The sequence below is a fragment of the Bos grunniens genome, chromosome 19 (genome assembly GCF_055505025.1).
Source record: "Bos grunniens cultivar Pamir isolate PY7600 chromosome 19, Bosgru_T2T1.0, whole genome shotgun sequence".
Taxonomy (NCBI): Eukaryota; Metazoa; Chordata; class Mammalia; order Artiodactyla; family Bovidae; genus Bos; species Bos grunniens.
In genome coordinates this window covers 56503087-56527508 of record NC_141183.1, presented here as the reverse complement: position 1 = coordinate 56527508, position 24422 = coordinate 56503087, and the positions used below count along the sequence as shown (strand labels likewise).

General features: G+C 40.9%; 1 protein-coding gene across 3 annotated transcripts in view; it reads left to right on the top strand.

Moving 5' to 3' along the window:
• ANKFN1 (ankyrin repeat and fibronectin type III domain containing 1) overlaps window positions 1-24422 on the top strand; it is a 480938-nt gene that overhangs the window by 151998 nt on the left and 304518 nt on the right. The gene's annotated exons all lie outside the window — the stretch shown is intronic.

Below are 24422 nucleotides of genomic sequence, written 5' to 3'. Positions count from 1 at the left end.
TTTCTCAGGAGGCAGGTAAGATGGTCTAGTATTCCCATTTCTTTAGGAATTTTTCACAGTTCATTGTGAACCGCACAGTCAAAGGCTTTAAGGTAGCCAATGAAGCAGAAGCAGATATTTTTCTGGAATTTCCTTGCTTTTTTTGTGATCCAGCAGATGTTGGCAATTTGATCTCTGGTTCCTCTGCCTTTTCTAAATCCAGTTTTTACCTCTGGAAGTTTTTGGTTCACATACTTTTGAAAGATTTAGATCATTGCCTCGATAGCATGTGAGATAAACCCAATTGTACAGTACTTTGAATATTCTTTGGCATTACCTTTCTTTGGGATTGGAATAAAAACTGATCTTTTCCAGTCCTGTGGCCATAGCTGAGTTTTCCATATTTGCTGGCATACTGAGTTAAGTACTTTCACAACACCATCCTTTAGGATTTGAAATGCTTCAGCTGGAATTCCATCAAATAGCTCTGTTTGTAGCAATGCTCCTAAGGCCCACTTGACTTCTCACTCCAGGACATTTTGTTCTAGGTGAGTAATCACACCATCATGGTTATCCAGGTCATTAAGATCTTTTTTTTGTGCAGTTCTTCTATGCATTCTGCCACCTTGTCTTAATATCTTCTGCTTCTGTTAAGTCCATACCATTTCTGTCCTTTATTGTGCTTGTTTTTGCATGAAATGTTCCCTTGGTATCTCTAATTTTCTTGAAGAGATCTCTAGTGATTCCCATTGTATTGTTTTCCTCTATTTCTTTGCATTGTTCACTTAGGAGGCTTTCTCATCTCTCCTTGTTGTTCTCTGGGACTCTGCATTCAAATAGGTATATCTTTCCTCTTCTCCTTTACCTTTCACTTCTCTTCTTTTCTCAGCTATCTGCAGTGTCTCTTCAGACAAACATTTTGCTTTCTTGAATTTCTTTTTCTTGGGAATGGTTTTAATCACCACCTCCTATACAGTGTTATGAACCTCCATCCACAGTTCTTCAGGCACTCTGTCTATCAGATCTAATCCCTTGAATCTGTCACATCCACTGTATAATCATAAGGGATTTTATTTAGGTCATACCTGAATGGTCTAGTGGTTTTCCCTACTTTCTTCAATTTAAATCTCAATTTTAAAATAAGGAGTTCATGATCTGAGCCACAGTCAATTTCCAGTCTTGTTTTTGCTAACTGTATAAACTTTCTCCATCTTTAGCTGCAAAGAGTATAATCAGTCTGATTTTGGTATCGATCATCTGGTGATACCCATGTGTAGAGTCATCTTTTGTGTTTTGGATGAGGGTGTTTGCTATGACCAGTGCATTCTTTTGCAAAACTCTGTAAGCCTTTGCCCTGCTTCATTTTGTCCTCCACAGCCAAACTTGACTGTTACTCTCTTGAGTTCCTACTTTTGGATCCCAGTCCCCTATGATGAAAAGGACATCATTTTTGGTATTAGTTCTAGAAAGTGCTGTAGGTCTTCATGGAACCATTCAACTTCAGCTTCTTCAGCATTATTGGTTGGGGCATAGACTTGGATTACTCTGATGTTGAATGGTTTGTTGGAAATGAACAGAGATTATTATGTCATTTTTGAGATTTCACTCAAGTACTGCATTTCAGACTCTGTTGACTATGAGGGCTATCCCATTTCTTCTCAGGGATTCTTGTCCACAGTAGATATAATGGTCATCTGAATTAAATTTGAGCATTCTCAACCATTTTAGTTCACTGATTCCTAAAATGTCGATGTTCACACTTGCCATCTCTTGTTTGATCCTTCCAATTTACCTTGATTTATGGACTTAACATTCCAGGTTCATATGCTATATTGTTCTTTACAGCACTGGACTTTACTTTCTCCATCAGACACATCGACAACTGGGCGTTGTTTCTGGTTTGGCTCAGCCTCTTCATTCCTTATGAAGCTACTTCTCTCTTCTCCAGTAGCATATTGGACACCCAGTCAACTGGGAAGTTCAACTTTCAGTGTCATATCTTTTTCTTTTTGTACTGTTCATGTGACTTTTAATATTCATTTTTTTTGTTTTAATTTCACTTCCCACTCTATCATAACCATTTCCTCAATTATACCTCTTCATAATTATACCTCTTAATAAAGCTTTAGGCTTTTTTAACGGTTACATAATAGTCCTTTAGTAAATATGTGTGCCATAGTTTAGCTGGATCTTCTCTCACTGGATTTGAGAAGCATAGGATGGAGTTTGGTCCCTGAATCTGAGTGCTCAGTTCTTCTTGTGGATAGAAAATATGCACAGAGCATGAAGAGACAGATGGAGCACAAAGTTCTGATCCACACTGTAGTTACCAGCTATGGATCATAACAGAATGCTAAATGTTATCAAGGGAGAATTGTTAACTCTAAAGTTTCAAGAAGGAAAAAAGAATGTTCTTGGTTTCAGTTTCAAAACAATTTAGAATGCATAATCCATTTAGGATCTATAACCTGGGGCATAAACAATTGAACTCAGAAATTTTGTGCCAATACACATGGAAAAGTCCATTGTGAACCTGTTCTCCCCATATCCTTCAAGGCAAGGAGAGAGAAGGTAATCTGTTCATGCATCCCGTTTCCTCCTTCACAGACTGGCACTGAGACACTTGCAAAATAAAGAAATTGCAATGGTGGCCCTCATCTCCAGATCTTCTTGTGGCTCATTTTCTATGCTGCATATTTTATTTCTTTTTATTTCCATTCCAGGTTTGAGCCCCACATTTTGCCCTTCTCCAGTACTGAATCCTGGGTGGGACCTTTCCAATGACTCAGAATCCTCTGCTTAAAGCAGGGTGCTCAAAAGGGAGAGGCAACTGTCTCATGTGCCTTGATCTACTTTTTGTATTTATCCATCTGTTTCAGGATCCCAAGAAGGCAGCATGTACTGTCTTCACTTCCTACACTGGAATTCTGTACACTAGTGTTTTTTTTTAAATGTGTGATCAGTGTGTTATCTGACAGTATACTAGAAACACAGATGTTCAATCACCACTCATATCTATTATATCAGAACCTCGGGAGTGAAATGCAGACATCTGGGTTATGACTATCTCTCCTGGCAACTCTAATGGATACTGAGCTTGAGAACCACTGCTGTAGACTTATCCTTGAATGATATACCTTCTTTGCTTCATGTTTATCTCAGGGGGGCCCTTGTCTTCAACAGATTGTCACATGAACTCTTGTTGAGGCAGCCGCACTTTGCACACTCAGATGGGAAGCTTATCTTTTTTTTTTTATTATAATGGTGATTTAATTTGATTAAACACAAATTCACATTATTCAAAACCTTAAACAGTTAGTAGAAATAATGCTCAGTTCAGTTCAGTTGCTCAGTCCTATCTGACTCTTTGCAAATTCAGCATGCCAGGCTTCCCTCTCCATCACCAACTCCCAGAGCCTACTCAAACTCATGTCTTTTTTACTGTGAGCTCTTCCCCCAAAACTTGCCTTTCCTCGATTTTTAAATCTCTAGGCCTTGAGTGAATTATGCTGCTTCATTGGTATTGAGGACATTCATCTATGCCACCTTCGTCCCTATTCAGTAGCAAATGCCTCTCGTGTTTCATTTTTCTTTCTCATTCTGCACTCTTTTCAAACAAGGTCAGCTGTTTTTGAAAGTGTAATACTTGGCTCCCCACCTTTTCTGTATTTTGTGGTGCTAATACGCTTGGCTGGATCACAGTATGTTCTCTCCTTCCTCTTTCTCTTTGCTTTCAGTCTCATTCATTTGTTTTCTTCAGGATATCCTTCCAGACTTTGTCTTTTGAGATCCTCCCTAGTAAGAGATATGAAGTCAGCCATTTCAGAAGCTGCCAAAATATCCCCATTTAAAACAAATCTACTCCATGTGTAGGTCTCCAAGTTGGATAAGTCTGCCCATCAGCCCAGCAACTGACTCCATGCACACTCAGTGTTGTAGCCCAGGCTGGTTTTCCTTAAGGACGTTTCTCAATCTCAGCATTACTGATACTTCAGTTTGGGTAATTCTTTGTCCAGAGGGCTTTCTTCTATGTAACAACATGTTAAACAGCCAGTAGCCCCTGCCCCCTGTACAATGTCACAAACTTCCATCCATAGTTCTTCAGGCACTCCACTGATCAGTTCTAATCCCTTAAATCTATTTGTCACTTCCACTGTAAGGGATTTGATTTAGGTCATACCTGAATGGCCAAGTGGTTTTACCTACTTTCTTCAATTTAAATCTCAATTTTACAATAAGGCGTTCATGATCTGAGCCACAGTCAGCTCCTGGTCATATTTTTGCTGACTGTATAGAGCTTCTTCATATTTGGCTGCAGAGAGTATAATCAATTTCGTTATGGTATTGACCATCTGGTGATGTCCATGTGGGAAGTCATCTCTTGTGCTGTTGGATGAGGGTATTTGCTATGACCAGTGCATTCTCTTGCAAAACTCTGTTAGCCTTTGCCCTGCTTCATTTTGTCCTCCACAGCGAACTTGCCTGTTACTTGAGGTATCTCTTGAATTCCAACTTTTGCATTCCAGTCCCCTATGATGAAAAGGACATCATTTTTGGTATTAGTTCTGGAAAGTATGGTAGGTCTTCATGGAATCATTCAACTTCAGCTTCTTCAGCATTACTGGTTGGGGCATAGACTGGGATTACTCTAATGTTGAATGGTTTGTCTTGGAAATGAACAGAGAGCATTATGTCATTTTTGAGATTTCACCCAAGTACTGCATTTCAGACTCTTTTGTTGACTATGAGGGCTATTCCATTTCTTCCCAGGGATTCTTGTCCACAGTAGATATAATGGTCATCTGAATTAAATTTGAGCATTCTCATCCATTTTAGTTCACTGATTCCTAAAATGTTGATGTTCACACTTGCCATCTCCTGTTTGATCACTTCCAATTTACCTTGATTCATGGACTTAACATTCCAGGTTCCTAAGCAATATTGTTCTTTAGAGCATCAGACTTTACTTTCACCATCAGATACATCCATAACTGGGCACTGTTTCTGCTTTGGTTCAGCCTCTGCATTCCTTCTGGAGCTACTTCTCCTCTCTTCTCCAGTAGCATATTGGACACCTACTGACCTGGGGAGTTCATCTTTCAGTGTCATATCTTTTTGCCTTTTCATACTGTTCATGGGGTTTCAAGGCAAGAATGCTGAAGTGGTTTGCCGTTCCCTTCTCCAGCGTTCCACATTTTGTCAGAACTCTCCAACATGACCCATCTGTCTTGGGTGTGCCGTACACAGCATGGCTCATTGTTTCATTCAGTTGGACAAGACTGTGATCCATGGGATCAGACTGGTTAGTTCTCTTTGATTGTAGTTATCATTTCCTAAAGCAAATGCCTTATGATTATATAGTAGAAGCGGCAAATAGACTCAAGGGATTAGATCTGATAGACAGAGTACCTAAAGAACTATGGATTGAGGTTCATAACATTATACAGGAGGTGGTGATCAAAACAATCCCCAAGAAAAATACATCCAAAAAAGCAAAATGGTTGTCTAAGGTTATCATTTCCACTGTATAATCATAAGGGATTTGGTTTAGGCCATACCTGAATGGCCTAGTGGTTTTCCCTAGTTTCTTCAATTTAAGTCTGAATTTTACAATAAGGAGTTCAGCAAATATCTGAAAAAAGAAAGAGGTGAAAGGCAAAGGATAAAAGGAAAAATATCCAAAGAATAGTAAGGAGAGATAAGAAAGCCTTTCTAAGTTAACAATGCAAAGAAATAGAGGAAAACAAGAAATTTGAAAATATTAGAGATCTTTTCAAGAAAATTAGATATACCAAGGGAACATTTCATGCAAAGATGGGCATAGTAAAGGACAGAAGAGGTATGGACCTAACAGAAGCAGAAGAAATTAAAGAAAGGTGGCAAGAATACACAGAACTGTACAAAAAAAAAATCTTAATAACCTGGATAACCATGATGGTGTGATTACTCACCTAGAGCCAGACATCCTGGATTGCGAAGTCAAGTGGGCTTTAGGAAGCATCACTATGAACAAAGCTAGTGGGGCTGATGGAATTCCAGCTGAACTATTTCAAATCCTAAAAGATTGTTCTGTTAAAGTGCTGCTCTCAATATGCCAGCAAATTTGGAAAGCTCAGCAGTGGCCACAGGACTCAAAATGGTCAGTTTTCATTCCAATCCCTAAGAAAGGCAATGCTAAAGAATCTTCAAACTACCTCACAATTGCACTCATTTAACATGCTATCACGGAGAAGGCAATGGCACCTCACTCCAGTACTTTTGCCTAGAAAATCCCATGGACAGAGGAGCCTGGTAGGCTGCAGTTCATGGGGTTGCTAGAGTCGGACACGACTGAAGCAACTTAGCAGCAGCAGCAACATGCTATCATGGTAATGCTGAAAATCCTTCCAGCTAGGCTTCAACAGTATGTGAACAAACAACTTCCAGAGGTACAAGCTAGATTTAGAATAGATAGATGAACCAGACATCAAATGGCCAACATCCATTGGATAATGGAAAAACCATGAAAATTCCAGAAAACTCTCCTTCACTGATAACACTAAAGCCTTTGGCTGTGTGCATCACTACAAACTGTGGAACATTCTAGGGATAGGAAAACCAGACCACCTTACTTGCCTCCTGAGAAACCTGTTCGCAGATCAAGAAGCAACAGTTTCCATACATGGAACAACGGGCTGTTTCAAAATTGGGAAAAGAGTATGTCAAGGCTGTATACTGTCACCCTGCTTATTTAATTTATATGCAGAGTACATCATGAGAAATGCTAGGCTAGCTGAAGCACAAGCTGGAACTAAGATTGCTGGGAGAAATATCAATAACCTCAGATATGCAGATGACACCATGCTTATGGCAGAAAGCAAAGAGGAACTAAACAGCCTCTTGATGAGGGTGAAAGAGGAGAGTGAGAAAGTTGGGTTAAAACTCAACATTCAAAAAACTAGGATTACGGCATCTGGTCTTATCACTTTATGGCAAGTAGAGGGGGAAACAGTTACAGACTACTTTCTTGGGCTCCAAAATCACTGCAGCCATGAAATTAAAAGATGCTTATTCCTTAGAAGAAAAGCAATGACAAACTTAGGCAGTATATTAAAAGCAGTGACCTTACTTTTCCAATAAAATTCCATATAATCAAAGCTACTGTTTTTCCAGTAGTCATGTATGGATGTCAACCATAAAGAAGGCTGAGCACCAAAGAATTGATGCTTTTGACTGTAGTAAGTAAGCTGGAGAAGACACTTTAGAGTCCCTTGGACTGCAAGAAAATCAAACCAGTCAATTGTAAAGGAAATCAATCTGGAATATTTATTGGATGGACTGATGCTAAAGCTCCAATACTTTGGTTACCTGATGTGAAGAGCCAGCTCATTGGAAAAGATCCTGATGCTGGGAAAGATTGAAGGCAGGAGAAGGAATGACAGAGGCCGAGGTGGTTGGATGGTATCACCAACTCAATGGACTTCCTTTTGAGCAAATTTTAGGAGATGGTGAAGGACAAGGAAACCTAGTGGGCTGCAGTCTATGGGACTGTTAGAGTTGGATACGACTAAGCAACCTAACAACAACAACAAGCCCCACCCTCAAATCATGGTAATCAAAGAAGAATGTTCCTAGGTAATGCCAGATGTTGCCCAAGGATGTGAGGTGCACGTCATTCAAAGTTGGCCAATGTACCCCTGTGTTTATAGCAGCACCATTCACAGTAGCCAAGATATGGAAACAGCTTAAATGTCCATTGACAGATGAATGGATAAAGGAGAGCTACATATATACAATGGAATACTACTCAGAACTTTAAAAGAATGGAATAATGCCAGTGGAAGCCATATGGATGGACTTGAACATTATCAAAGTAAGTCAAGAAGAAGAAGACAAATATGATATTTATATGTGGAATCTAAAATATGGTCTAAACATATCTATAAAACAAAAACAGACTCATCTATATAGAGAACAGACTTGTGGTCTCCAAGGAAGGAGGGGCACGGGGGAGGGATGGATTGGGAGCATGGGATTACCAGAAGCAAACTATTGTACATAGAATAAACACCAAGGCCCTGTGATAAACCATAATGAAAAAGAATGCCCAAAAGAATATATATAATTTATATAGACATGTGTGTGTGCATGTATGACTAAGTCACTTCACCATTTGGCAGAAATTAAACACAATATTGTAAATAACTCTGTGTGCATGCTAAGTCACTTTAATCATGTCCAACTCTTTGCAACCCCGTGGACTGTAGCCCTCCAGGCTCCTCTGTCCATGCAATTCTCCAGACAAGAATACTGGAGTGGGTTGCCATTTCCTCCTCCAGGGGATCTTCCCAACCCAGGGATCAAACCTGTGTCTCCTACATCTCCTGCATTAGCAGGTGAGTTCTTTACCACCAGCAGCACCTGGGAAGCCCGTAAATAACTGCACTTCCATAAATTTAACAAAAAAGGATTTAAAGTTTAACCAACTTTCTCACAGATAGCTCATTCTCCCTGAGCCATCTGGGAGAGGACCAGAGAACAGAGGAACCTGAAAGGCCACATACAGTTCATAGAATCACAAAAGAGGCAGACGTGGCTAAGCAATTAAACAGCAACAATGCTTGTTTTCTAACATGAACTTTAAACCATTTAAACATTTTAGGTTTGTACCTGTCCAATTTAGCCTCTAAAATCTCAGCATTTCTCCTAAAGTAAGAACTTTCTTTTTTCCCACTCAGTCACAGCATCTTTCTTCATTTTTCTTTCAATTCTAACAGCTTGTATTCTAACGATAAGATCAAAGCCTATTGTTGTCTTTTTAAACAACTTCATTCTTCCTTCACTCTGTAAGCAAATCCACCCTAGAAACAGACAGTTCAACAAAATGGTCTTCTAAGTATACTTCCTAGCTGACTACCTCAAGATAAACCAAGGATCCAGCTCCTCTTCAATCGTTACCTAGATCATTGTTGTTCAATTGCTCAGTTGTGTTCAACTCTTTTCGACCCCATGGACTGCAGCAGACCAGACTTCCCTGTCCTTCACCATCTCCCAGAGTTTGTTCAAACTCATGTCCATTGAGTCAGTGATGCCACCCAACCATCTCATCCTCTGTCACCCATTTGTCCTCCTGCCCTCAATCTTTCCCAGCATCAGGGTCTTTTCCAGTGAGTCAGCTCTTCACATCAGGTGGCCAAAATGTTAGAGTTTCAGCTTCATCATCAGTTCTTCCAATGAGTATTCAGGGTTGATTTTCTTTAGGATTGATTGGTTTGATCTCCTTGCTGGTGAAGGGACTCTCAGAAGTCTTCTCCAGCACTACCGTTTGAAAGCATCAGTTCTTCAGTTCTCAGCCTTCCTTATGGTCCAGCTCTCACATCCTTACGTGACTACTGGTAAAACCATAGCTTTGGGTATATGGACCTTTGTTGGCAAAGTTATGTCTCTGCTTTTTAATATGCTGTCTAGGTGTGCATAACTTTCCTTCCAAGGAGCAACCGTCTTTTAATTTCATGGCTGCAGTCACCATCCACAATGATTTTGGAGCCCAAGAAAATGAGTCTGTCACTGTCTCCATTTTTTCCTTATATATTTGCCATGAAGTGATGGGACAGAGTTTCTTAAATTCACATCATAATCAGCTATGGATTTAAGACATCATATCTCATTTAAGAAATAAGCCTTATGAAAAAAGCCATTTAGAAAATATTTGCCCCAAAGCCCCAGGATTCTGTGGGCAAGCTCCTTGAATTAGGAAGCTGGTCCTTCCACAGTCCTACCTCAAGCCTGTGCTGTTCCAAACTAGATCAACAGGAACCCCAGCTGGATCAGCTAAGCAAGTGTTCCCAGTGCCTACCACTACCCTGCCAACCAAAACCTCTCCCTTGTTCTCTCTACTCTGATGGAAAGTATCCTGGGGTTTGCTATTGTTGTTGTTCCACTTAAAGTCCAAATAATGCAGTATTGGCCTCAGCTTCACATTGACTGCAAGCCATTGTCATCAAACAAGTCAAAGAAAAGCTAACACTGCCCACTCACACCAAATTGTTCATAATATAAATAGCTATACTAGGATCTGTGGTCTTGTGTTCAGATTCTTTCAATTCAGTTCAGTTCAGTTGCTCAGTCATGTCTGACTCTTTGAGACCCCATGAACTGCAGCACACCAGGCCTCCCTGTCCATCACCAACTCCTGGAGTCCACCCAAACCTATGTCCATTGAGTCGATGATGCCATCCAACCATCTCATCCTCCGTCGTCCCTTCTCCTCCTGCCCTCAATCTTTCCCAGCATCAGGGTCTTTTCCAATGAGTCAGCTCTTTGCATCAGGTGGTCAAAGTATTGGAGTTTCAGCTTCAGCATCAGTCCTTCCAATGAACACCCAGGACTGATCCCCTTTAGGATGGACTGGTTGGATCTCCTTGCAGTCCAAGGGACTCTCAAGAGTCTTCTCTGCTTTCCAAATATCTGTAGTTTTCTTAAGATGCCTAGTTCATTGACTTGTTGAGGACTAGGATTGTAATCCTTCACCATGTCTTCTCCACTAAGTGGATATCAAAGTCCCAACCTCATTGATAGCTGGAGAGTGTCCAATAACCCCAAAATGCACAACAACTGGAAAACTTCACTGCTGCTGCTGCTAAGTCGCTTCAGTCGTGTCCGACTCTGTGCCACCCCATGGACTGCAGCCTACCAGGCTCCTCCATCCATGGAATTCTCCAGGCAAGAACACTGGAGTGGGTTGCCATTTCCTTCTCCAAGGAAACTTCACAGCAGGACCCAAACCAAGGGCTTCCCTTCCTCTCCTCTGAACTGAAGAACCTAGAGCCCATTGCCACACAACTGTCACTTGCCTGTCCACTCCCAGCAGGACCCCTGACTTACAGCGTTAACACAGGAGCCTGCTCTGTACACGAGAGCAGTGGCCTGCAGCCAGGAAGACGTCCCTCTCTGGAAAATGGCCTGATGGACACAGGTCTTCCCATAGTCTGGGAAGTCCACCTCTTCCTGGCTGGAAAAGACAGTTCGAGGGTAAAGAGAGAAGCCAGACATGCTCATGCTGATAGCTGTCCCTCATGGCTGTGTCCTCATGGAGAACACAGGAGGCAGAGGTGGTTTGGCTCCTTCTCCATGCTGACTCTTCAGGCTACCTACACTTTCTTTTCCCTGTTTGAAAAAAGCTTTACTATGTGTCAGGTGCTTTTTTAAGTGCTTTCCTTACAAGAATACATTTAATCTTTCCAATAAACCTCGGAGAAGACCAATATAATCTCCAGTTTACAGAGGAGGAAATTGAGGCTGAAGTAAATAATTTGAATCCAGGTGATTCATTTCACTGTGTTCTTACTCAGTGGCTTTCTTTTAGGTTCTCAAAAAAGGCATGCTCTTTCCTGCTTCAGGATTTTGCACAAGCTATGCCTTCTGCTATGACGATCTTCCCTCTCTCCTTCAATGAGATGTTCCAACCCAGCTTTCAGATTTCAGCTTAATTAGAGCTCTCTGGTTAAACATCCATAATCTGATATCCAAGATTAGATCAATATCTTTATTTTTGCAGATAAGACTCATGACAACTCCCACAGTTTCTATTTTCTATGCATAGAGAAAAGACTGGGGGTGGTAGTTTCTAAAATTCTATCAGTGAGATCACTGAGTGATAGAATGGCAGTTATTTTTGTTTGGTTGGTTGATTTGCTTTGTTGTTCTTATTTGCTTGTTTTTGCTTTCTACATTTTCCAAATGGCCCCATGCTTGGAATATACATCTGGAGTAGTTCCTGGTAATAGTGTAAGTTGAGGTATACCAGTGAGTATTTGGAGTCAGTAGTAATGAAGATCAGAGACTTTTTGGAATCATTGAGCTGCAAGATCAGAGACCCAGATGGATCATTGTGGCAAACATTACAAATACCAAGAAAGCTGGGAGAGAAGAAGAAAGCTGGGAGAGGAGGAGAAAGCTGGGAGCTGCAAGCTAGAGTCAGAAGGGAGGCAGAAGGAAGTATCTAAGTATCTAATGCATCATGAAAAGTATCTAATGATGTGTGGTAGGGTATGGAAAAAGGGTGCAGAAATTATGTTAGAAAGGGCAAGGTAACAAATGGTCTAGAAGAGCCACTAAGGTTCAAGGGCACTTTGGAGTCAGAAACAATAGGGGTCCATGCTGGAGCAGACTGGAGAGGTGGGAAAGCCCTGTTTCCATTCTGGTGAGGAGATGGACTGAGAAGATAGAGACAGAGGCGGGGTCTCTCACCTTAGCACATGGGTCCAGAAAGCACAATGAAAAAGACAATGCGAGAAAGTTGGAAGGCCACACACCCTAGAAGGAAGGATATTCTTTTTGACTTTTTGACTAAGACAGGAAAGAAGGGGCCAAGTACAGAACAACTTGGGTCTACTCTTGGCCCAGGCGGCACGACCAGCAGCATGAAGGACTCAGAAGACTGGGAAGCAGGCTGGACACTTGCGATGCTGGCTCTATGAGCATGCCACACACCCGATGCAGTCACACGGCCTCGGGCCTTAGGTTCATGCTCTGCGGTCACTGCGTTGAAGTTCTTAATCATTTTGCAACAAGAGACTCCACCTTTTCATTTTTGCACTGAGTCCTGCACATGAAATACCTGGTCCTGGACACACGAACGGGTGATAGAGGCGGTGTGGATGCGGGCGGCTGCTGGACAGGCAGAATCTTTTTGCTGGGGAAGTCTGGAGGTTGATTCATTTAATGACTATCTATTGAAGACTCACTATGTGCTCAATATTCTGCTAGACACTGCAGAAGATAAAAAGATGGATAAGAAGTTGTTTGGGTTCATGCTCTGATTTATAAGGAATTTGAACCATTGTTCTCCTATTGGAAGAGTTTTGGAACAGTATCAATTGAGGTCACCTTTTGTGAAACAGAACTTCAGTGTGATTTTCAGGTTTTATATTTACAGACTTCATATGTTCTTGTGTTCTTGTGTGGAGAAGGCAATGGCACCCCACTCCAGTACTCTTGCCTGGACAACCCCATGGATGGAGGAGCCTGGTGGGCTGCAGTCCATGGGGTCGCTAGGAGTCGGACACGACTGAGTGACTTCACTTTCACTTTTCACTTTTATGCATTGGAGAAGGAAATGGCAACCCACTCCAGTGTTCTTGCCTAGAGAATCCTAGGGACAGGGGAGCCTGGTGGGCTGTCATCTATGGGGTCACACAGAGTCGGACACAACTGAAGTGACTTAGCTGCAGTAGCAGTATGTTCTTGTAACTTCAAAGGAAATGTTTCATTAAAAATTGATAGCTAGAAATGTAAACACTGGCCATTAATCAGCTTTCATATTATCTACTGCAGATTTGAAAGATACTTCATTCCTTGCCTAAAACCATCTCTTTGAAATTTGAATAATTCATCTTCAGAAATTCATTATTTAATGATAAGATTTGAACTATAGTGGCCTGGGAGACATGAAGGGGTTTTATGTGCCTGTATTGTCAGCTGACAGAAGATAGAAATTTGAAAAGAGATGTTTGAAAGTACAAAATATTTTGAGCCAAATAATAGTTTACTGATGTCATGGAGAAAAGATTTGAGGATAAGCCAAGCTTTAAGACATCCTTGAGTGAACCTTTAGTTAAAGAGCTTTTACTCTGCTTTTTTCTCCTTGCAAGGTGATTACCTCGGAGCTTCCAGTGCAAAAATCAGAGACCTCTCTAGATATCAGTGCCAGGTAATCTGAGAGAAATGATTTCCTAGTGTGCTCTGCTAGAAAAAGTACTGAACCAGGAGCCAAAGAAGACCCTGTTCCTAAAACAAAGCCCTGTGGCCTTCTGGACCTCAGCTTACCCATCTGTTAGGAGACATCAGTGAGAGGGCCCCATATTGCTGATGATGTCTGTCTCTACACCAAGCTCTGCCCTGTCCATCCCAAAGAGCACCTCTGGCCTCCTACAGCTTCAGAAACTCAGCATCCCACAGGGAATTTACCCTTACTGGTCATTCCAAGCAAAGGAATTAACCTCCAAGAATGAAAGTTTTTATTATGGGATGCGAGAGAAGAAGGAAGAAATGATAAAAAGAAAGAAGATGGCAATGGTGAGGACAGTGACAGAGCTTAAAAGCCTGAGCCCCACACTGAACCTCTCCACAAAGTCCTGGGAGATGACATCCTTACAGCTATGTTTGGCCTGAGGTTCCACCTCAGGAATTTAAAATAAAGGAACAGTCTTATAGCACAGATCAGGAAACAGCTTAGCTTAGGACTGAATGCTAAGCATCCCTGTAACTAAAGACCCTACATCCTCCCAACCATCAGGGATTTCTCACCACTCTCCTTTCTGCAAGATATTAGCCTCCTGCTGCCCAGCAAGTTCCTTTCAGTTTACTGTAGAAATTGAATTCCTTTCACTTTCTTCTGTCGCAGAATTTAACTTCCACACCATCTACTCAAGGTCTAGGCCAGGAACTCATTAATGTTCTCTGATCAACAAAAGGCCTTCTCTAGGTTTCACCCTCCCCTGGCACAAAAGAATTAGCAGAGGTCTTCCAAATTTCACCACGTGGTATCAGAGGAATAGTTGGAACCCTGGTTCTCAGTCTGAGTAGGAGGCAGCAGAGAAAACACAGGTATGACCCTCCCAGGGGTATCAGGCAAAGTCTGGAGACATTTCGATGATCACAACTGGGGAAGGAAGGGGTAAGAGTGGCATCTAGTGGGTAGAGGCCAGGATGCTGCTAGCCTACAACGTGGAGGGAATATCTGACCCCAAAAGCCAACAGTGCCAAGGCTGAGAAGCCCCGAGAGTTGTTATCCACTAATCCACTAATCTGAATAAGTTCATCCCCTTCTCCCCCTAAGAAGGAAGAAGAGGTTAGGCAGTATGGGTTTTAAATAAAGAATTTGTAACCATTCTATGTTCATTTTTTAATTTATTTTTAATTGGAGGATAATTACTTCACAATGTTCTGTTGGTTTCTGTCATTCAACAATGCAAATCAGACATAAGCATACATATATATTCCCTTTTCTACAGCCTCCCTCACACCCCCCAAGCCACCCCTCTAGGTTGTCACAGAGCACCAGGCTGAGCCCCCTGTGTTATACAGCAGCTTCCCACTAGTTATGTATTTTACACACGGTAATGTACATATTCCAATACTACTATCTCAATTTGCCCCCTCCTCTCCTTCCCCTGCTGTGCCCACAAGTCTGTTCTCTAAGTTTTCATCTCTATTCCTGCCCTCCAAATAGGTTCATCATATGTGTTTTCCTCTTTCTGATTTGCTTCATTCTGTATAATAGACTCTTGGTTCATCCACTTCAGTTCAACTGATTCATTTTATTTATGACTGAATAATATTCCATTGTATGCATGTACCACAACTTCTTTATCCATTCATCTACGTTCATTTAAAATTCATACTCTTCTTGTCTGTTGAGGGTTTTTTTAAATAAATATTTTAGAACATATGAGCAATTTTTTACATTTATTTCCTTATTTTTGTTTGGCTGTACTGGGTCTTAGCTGCAGCATGAAGGGATCTTTGATCTTCACTATGGTCTGCGGGATCTTAGTTGCAGCATGTGGATCTAGTCCCCTGACCAGGGATTAAACCTGGGCCTCCCTTCATTGGGAATGCAGAGTCCTGGCCACTGGACCACCAGAGAGATTCCTGTTGAGGGGTTTGGGGTATAGAATTTCTAAGTGAGTTCTGTGTTTCCTAAGGAATAAAAACATGACTTCTGGGTTCCTAGCGCTGCTATTATTTCTTTTAGATTTACATATTAGGATCTTAAAAGTTACATGTTCAATAGCCCTTCGAATCAACATGTCACAGAGTATGACTATAGCAATGGATTGGGCCTCCTTCCCTTCTCACCTAAATTCTACCTCCTATGCTATTGAACCTATTAGGTTCAATGCAAATCTGTTCTTCCCCCTGAAACCATGTAACTCAGTTTGAGACTTGAAACCCTGGTCTCAGGATTAATGAAAGAAATTTGGGCTCTTGATGTCTCATCACAGAAAGGATTCAGTGAGATACAAAGTGATAGGTAAGAAGAGGATTTATTTAGAGAGAAGTATATTCCACAGCTGGGTAATTTCATAGGCTAATGAGTGAGAGCCTATGAAATTACTGTATAGCCAAAGCTATGGTTTTTCCAGCAGTCATGTATGGATATGAGAGTTGGACAATAAAGAAGGCTGAGTGCCAAAGAATGAATGCTTTTGAACCATGGTGTTGGAGAAGACTCTTGAAAGTCCCTTGGACTGCAAGGAGATCAAACCTGTCAGTCCTAAAGGAAATCAATTCTGAATATTCATTGGAAGGACTGATGGTAAAGCTGAAGTTCCAATACTTTGGCCACCTGATTCAAAGAGCTGACTCATTAGAAAAGACTCTGATGCTAGGAAAGATTGAAGGCAGGAGGAGAAGGGGGCAACAGAAGATGAGATAGTTGGCTGGCACCACCAACTCAAGGGACATGAGTTTGAGCAAGCTCCAGGAGATGGTGAAGGACAGGGAAGCCTGGCGTGCTACAGTCCATGGGGTCAGAAAGAGTTGGACAAGACTGAGTGACTGAACAACAATGAATGAGACAGTATGCCAGTTATTTTGGGAAAGGGATGGGGATTTCCAGGAACTGGGCCACTGCTCACTTTTTAACCTTCATGGTCAGTCTTGGAATTGTCATGGCACCTGTGTGTGTAATTTAGCTTGCTGGTATGTTACAATAAGCATATTCTGAGGCTCAAGGTCTAATGGAAATTGAATCATCTGCCGTCTTGGACCTATTTGGTTCTAATCAGTTTATGTCATGTCCTTGGCCTATGTCATTCTTTCAAAGGTTATGCCTTCCCTCCTGTTTCACTCCCATATTCCTTTTCTAAGTTATTCCCCACCCAGTCCCCCAGAAATCACCTAATGTCAACTCACCCCACAGCCAATCTGCTGCCTGGTTCTGCCTACTCTCTTCAGCCCCTTATCTACTTACCTACCTATTGTCAATGTATCTAATTAATCTCTTTGATTTCTCTAACCTTTCTACTATCCACCCATCTTTCTCTACTTCGGTCCCTCAACACTGTCATCTGGGTGAGTTTAATAACTTCTTCTGACTATGCTTCCTTTCTCCAGGCTGACCTAGCTGCAATCCACAGCTATGCTGCGACCAAGATATTTTTGACAAAACAAATACATTTATTGTTGTTGCTGTTCAGTAGCCAAGTTGTGTCCAACTCTTTGCAACCCCATGGACTATGCACATTAGGCTTCCCTTTTCCTAACTGTCTCACAGAGCTTGCTCAGACTTATGCCCAATGAGTCACTGATGCCATCCAGCCACCTCATCCTCTGTCACCACCTTCTCCTCCTGCCCTCAATCTTTCCCAGAATCAGAGTCTTTTCCAGTGAGTCAAGTCTTATCCAGTAGTCAAAGTATTGGAGCTTCAGCATCAGTCCATCCAATGAACATCCAGGACTGATCTCCTTTAGGCTGGACTGATTGGATCTCCTTGCAGTCCAAGGCACTCTCAAGAGTCTTCTCCAACACCACAGTTCAAAAGCATCAATTCTTTGGCACTCAGCCTTCTTTATAATCCAAATCTCACATCTGTACATGACTACTGGAAAAACCATAGCCTTGACCTTTGTCAAGTCTGGACCTTTGTTGGCAAAGTGATGTCTTTGTGGTTTTTTTTTTGGGGGTGGGGGGGAATTTTGTTATATAGCATTATTTTTGTTTTGTTTTGGTTTTTGTTTTTATTTTATTTATTTATTTTTTAATTTTATTTTATTTTTAACTTTACATAATGGTATTAGTTTTGCCAAATATCAAAATGAATCCACCACAGGTACATGTATACCTGTGATGTCTCTGTTTTTTAATACTCTGTCTAGGTTTGTCATAGCTTTTCTCCGAAGGAGCAAGTGTCTTTTAATTGTGTGGCTGCAGTCAATATCTGCAGTGATTTTTGAGCCCAAGAATCCATTCATATCTCTCCCCTATTTTAGAAACCTTCAAATAAGCTTCTTGGCTTTCTGTTCAAGAAGGCTTTCAGTCCTTTACCAGGAAGGAATGCTCTAATTAACTCTTGCTTATCTCTGTCCCCACCTCTGGCCACTTTTTCCTGTGGAATTTTTTGGTATAACTGTTTTGAGCTACTCAGGGTTCCCTCAGCTCCTGTCCTGTCTCTGGGCCTGTGCACATGCTGTCCTGCTGAGACTTCCCTAACGTGTTTTGCTCATCTTGAAATCTCAGCTCTGCTATTACTGCTCTGGGGAGCTCTCTGCATCACTTTGGCCACTGTCCCCCCACATACCCTTCAAAATGCTTGGCAAGAAGTCCATGCTTGTTCTTTGGACATGTAAATTTGGGACATTACTTCTCTTTGAAATTTATAATAAATATTAAAGTATTAAAAGGCCTGAGATTGCTGTAGAAAGACCTATTTCAATATCTTTAACCCAGCATTTCCCAAGCTTACTTGAACATTTAACTTCTTTTCACAAATCCATCATCACCATTCTTTGGAAAAGTGTGGCTTAATCTGGTTTAGGAAGAACCTCCTTCTCTGATAATACCCCACATGTAGCAGTATCACAGTACTTACCATGTATGTCACTGTAATTGTAAAGTCATTTTTCTAGAACACCTTTCATGTAAATACCTTGGTGATTATATAATCACCACACTTTTGCCAATGTTAGATGTTCAATACCTGGGACACATTTTAAGTATCTGGTATATGTTAATAAACACATTATTGACCAAAAGGACCATCTACTTTATTGCTATTGACAATTAATGTATACTATTTGAATAGGGTGTGCAATGAAATTGTTTGGCCAGAATATCCCCATATCCAGCATGGAATATAATTCATAATATTATTGACATGTTTTCTGAGAATGACATGCTTATAAAGATTTCTTAGTGCCCTTATCTTTAAGATGAGACTCTACCTTGGTCTGTCATGTCAGCTTGGCTTCAAAGACGTTTTTTAATTGTTTTGGGACCCATCTTTAGATTTTTTGCTGTTGCTTTGTGTTTTATTTTTGAGAAGGCCATGACTAAAGAATACATAAAGTGTATTTAACTTGAAGAGAACACTTAAACTCCACATTTGGCTTGAGGGTCCTGAGAACATGGAGACTGACCCCATACGGTTCAGCTGAGAGGTCTTAGCCTACCAGCTCATCCCCCAGGAAAAGATTCCACCTTCACCTCTCACCACTGGCAGATCTCCCTGCTATTTAGGAGACCCCAAGAGTCTCCCTGCATATGGGCTGAGGACCCCACCTCTCTTATGAGTCAGGAGATCTGGATGTCCAGACGAGTAACAGTGGGAGAGAAAATGTACAAAGCATTAATGGTAACTTAGCAGCTTGAAGGGGGTAAAAACAACATAATCAGAAAATGTAGCTCTCTGTGAGGAACCTTTTAAAAAAAGAAGCCAGAAGAACTCTAAAAGAAAATAATATAAATTTCTAAGGAGACTACAGAAGTTATTACAAAGGAGCAATCTGAGGAAAAGAAAGAGTTCTTGGAACTCAAAAACATTGCTGAAAAAGGAATTAAGTACCTTGAAGCTCAGATGGAAGAATTATCACATACAGAAAAAAAAATCTCAAAGAAATGGAAATTATGAGTGGAAAATGAAAGTTACACATGGAGGATGCATCCTATTGTTGGTAGAGGGTGAATAGATTCAATCTTCTTGAAAACCTCCATTTAATATTAAGCTGCAAAGATCCTGTCAATAAAGTGTTCACAATTCTAAGAACTACCCTAAAGTATAGGCATGTGAGTCTAAAAAAAGAAGTTCAAAATGCTTTCTCATTGCAAGCTTATTGTAGTAGCTAAAAAGCACATGCAAGCTAAATGTTCATCACTATGGGACTGGTTAAATAAATTAGAGCATTACATAAATAAGTTTCTATTTAGTCACTAAAAAAAATGAGGAGATGTATATATACTGACTTGAAATATATGTCCACAAAAACTATTAAAAGATAAAAGCATATTTAACAAAATTACATAGTATGACCTTGTTTTGTTGAAAGAATGTTAATGATATTTGTGTATATGTCTAAAGGTTTATGTATGTATATTTGCTTTCATAAGCATAAAAAACAATTTGGAATAATGCCTTCACATACTATTGACAACTTTACCTCTGGGAAATGAGGCTGAAGTGTTGGACAAGAACATTCACTTCTTTGTATACTTTAGAATAAATCTGGGAGGTTCTGAACACTTTTTCATTTTGGTGCTCTTTCATATTTTCCAAAATTTCTGTAATGAAAATAGCTTATTTAATTAAACTTTTACTGTTTAAAGCTAGAAAGAAATCAAAACACAAGAAGTCACATATAAGTAAACTTGGCAAGGCAATGGAAGGGTTTGCTGAGATCTCAGCAAAGGCAGAGTCAATACTAGGAAAAAAACAACAGTGAAATCCCAATACCATAACAGAAGCTATTTGAAATGTTTATAAAATTCATAAAACACTACAGCAAATAAATAAATGAGCTACTGTTAACAGAATTATTAACAATCATGAAAAGCCAATCAACTATGATTTTTTAAAGACAAGCCCACTTTGGGTTAAATCAAGACCCAAGGTCAGAGAAAAAAGAGATTGAATGTGGCATATTTTATAACCAGTTAAGGAATATTTTTGACTCACATAGAAAGTACAGCTCTTTGTCTGCTGATTCCTCACTTTGTACTCAGTAAAGACAGTCATAAGCACCCTATGTTGGTGCTTAGAATGGGCAAGGTCTCTGCCAAGGGCTTTATATGCGTATTCCTCTGATAAGCACAGCAATCTTAGGAGAGATGTAGGTGCCGCATGTTACAGGAAAGGCATTGAGCTACGTAAAGACTGATGGACACACATGTGATGTCAGAAACTGAACAAGTGTAAGGTTGAATGACTGTTAGAGGTCACACAGGAGGTCAGTGGAGGATCTGACACTGAACTACCAGCCTCTAATACTGTTGTCTCTACCTTCAGTGTGGGAGCTGTGGGCAGAGACCCTCAAACTCTCAAGGGCCCAGCACATGAAGAAGTGAAGAGGATCCACCGTTCACAAATGATAATTTTTACCCAGTAACTGGCGTATTCTACTTGTATGAAACCTGCATTGGTTTTCTTATTTTCCCATGTAACTTAAAAGACTATTGGTTCCCAGCATTCCTGGGATTAAGTGAGATAAAGAACAAGTATTCTAGTGTGTGTGTGTGTGTGTGTGTGTGTGTACACGCACGCTCTGTCCCTCAGTCATGTCTGAATCTTTGCTTCTCCATTGACTGTAGCCCACAAGGCTCCCCTGTCCAGGGGAATTTTCCAGGCAAGAATACTGGTGTGGATTGCCATTTCCTTATCCAGGGGATCTTCACAACCCAGGGATTGAACCCATATCTCTTACATCTTCTGCACTGGCAGGCAAATTCTTTACCACTGCGCCATGTGGGAAGGCCCTATTCCTACCATGCCAATAAGTAAATACTTTAAATTAACATAAAATAGAATTAGTTCTATATTCAGAATAAGAAAGTGGTAGCCACTTCATCTCAAAATTTATAATCTTGGACTAGCAGGAAGTAACATTGTATATTACCGAGAGGAATAGGTATACTGATTTGACTCCATGTGTGATATTACTCAAACAATGACATTGGCACTGATGAATTTTTTTGCTGTCATAAAATTTTAAACAGCAGACAACTCAAGTCAAATATTTCAATCAGCATAAGCATTCATTTTCTTAAAAAGTGTCAATCATAAGTTACAGATCATAACCAGATGGTATCAGCCACAAAAAGCAGACTGGGAGAAGTTGAGAGAGATAGGTGATGCAGAGAATCCTTTGGTTGGACACCTTGGCCTAGAGCTCCAGGGCTGTCAGTTGACAGATCTCAGTAATCACCAGAGCATAGGAGACTGGATTTCTAACAAGGAGACCAGAGATGGTATCCAAGTGCTTTGGACAAGGCCCATGCCTGTGGACCTGGCGATTGAATCAGACCCAAGCACTACCATGAGCTGAGGATGGTAGATTGCTGTCCTTGCACATCTTATGAGCGTGGCTCCTGTGCTGGGTACAGGCAGAGACACGTTGTGTGTTGTGTCTCCCCAAGGCGGGAGCAAAGGTTCAACTTCCATAACTAAGGTAATCCAGGATTGATATCAGAAGAGCCCATCCGTGACCCCCTGAAGATTCCCATGGGGTGCAAGGACGGACTCTGCTGAGATGCATACAGGGTAAGGCAAAGGGTGGCCTGGTCTCCTGATTCTCAAAGGAGCCAGTTCCTCCTGCCCAGCGCCTGTGCCCTTGATGATGTCCCTTCCCCTGGTGTGCTCTGCTCTCCGCATTTGCTCTCTTAACTCCTACCCTGTGGCCACAATAGCACCTCTTGTAGGCATGCTGACTCATCACACTAGCAGTGTTAGCTGTTATCATTAATATGGACTTTTCATCAGATATTATCCTAACACTTCCCCAATTAGAATTCCCTGATTTCTCTTTCTAGATTGAATCCTCAAAGACCACCTTCCCACCTCACTGAGCACCTTGTAATTTTGCACTGTATCACCTCATGATCTTTCCAAGTGTTTAGTTATCTCTTCAATCACACATTATCATGAGGGCAGGGAATGTATGATTAGTGCCCACCACAGAGTCCTTCACATACGAGGCACTGAAGGAACATTTAGCAAATGAGCTAATCATTAAAGTGAAGGGCTCTCTTTCTCCTTTAAGAACTCAGGTTTTCTTTTTCAAATGTGGAAGTAAGCTTAGAAAAGCAAAGGCAAGTTTTTATGGTTTTTAATGGTCTGTAAAACCTCACCACCACAATGTTCTTAATGGTTTTATTTATTTTGTACCCCAAGAAAAACGATTGGTCCTACCGCATTAGGTAGCTACATAAGTTAGTCTCAAGGATGGTTTTGAATAGTTTTCAAAGTAATCAATGATATTTCTGTGAAATTGTTGCCCAAATGAAGAGCTATTATCCAGTGAATCGGTGAAGTAAGGGACAGTTTTCTTTACTGATACTTTCAAAGCTAAAGAAGAAGCTGTTATGTGAGGCAGTAGTAAAAACTTTTCTCAGTAGGTGAGAACATTCTAAGTCTGTTTCCTAGCAACAATTTCCTCAAAGGAACTGAAGAGCTCAAAATTTCAGAGGAATCCTCGATACACTTTTTGTTTGAGGGACAAGAGCTGGGTGGCAGGGGAGTGAGGGGAATGTATGTAGGGGGCAGGGCAAGTGATCCTAATTCCTTCAAGTTAGTGATACATGTGACATTTTTCTGAATCTCACCATAGGGTCCATCTAAAAAATTCAACTCAATAAAAATGCATCATGCACCTGCCTTACGTAAAAGCTCTGAAAGAAGAATATCCTTGTTTTGTTTTGTTTTTTCCTGGGCCCGGCCATTCAATAATTTAGTACATTGTCAATCTAGGAACCCCAACCCCAATCATCTCTATGATTATAAACAAGGAATTAGGTGGCTTACTAAAATACTTAGGGATTTTCCAATGTGGATTTGGATCTAATTCAAATTATTAACATTCTCAGCAGTTGGAAAAAATGAAGATTCGAGGGAGGCCATCTGGGAGAGAAATTTGGGAAAATGGTAGTTTTGACTGCCAAGAGTGGAGACATTCCCACCCAAGCAAAATGGTCTCTGTAGCTACCTTCCTAGCTCCAATTCCATGAACTTGTTAGTTTTCCAAGTTGGCCTTCTGATAGTAATAATAACAATAACAGTAACAATACCAGGTAGCACTCTCTTCAGTATGGGCCAGCCTTATATTACTACCTGACATGTATTATCTTATTTAACCATTACATCAGTTCTTTGAAATAGCCACTATTTTTATTTCTCTCCATCCCAAAGCATTGAATCAATTTGCCAAAGTCACGCTATTACTAAAAATGGCAGAGGCTGGAAAAATATTGCTCACCGAGGTGACTCATCTGACTCATCCAGATCCTTGTGGGTGGCGTGACGAGTGACATGATCTTTTTGTCAGGCTGAGGACATTGTGACTTGACTGCTCAGGCTGGGAGATGACTGGGATCATTTGAACCTCACAACCCAAACACTTCACATCAATCATGGTGACTTACCTGCCATTCTCAATAAACCTACCACCCTGAAAAATACCCTTTTGGATATAGCCACAATGGATTTTTTAAAAATGGATTTGGAAGCGAATTGTCTGGTGGGCTGCCACCTTGAACAAATTGCCGGCACACCCAGCAGACTCCCTCCAAGCATGGGCACAGTCTAATTGTCCCTCTTTTTTCACTGCTGTCTTGAACGAAGAGAAACTTGGCATTTATTTCAACCTCCCCCTGCCCCCAGAAGACTTGGAAAAGTTTTCTTGGAAAAGAAAACTTGTCCACTTATCCCAATAAGCATGAATTGAGAAAATTGTAATTTTCAGGAGGAGTCTCA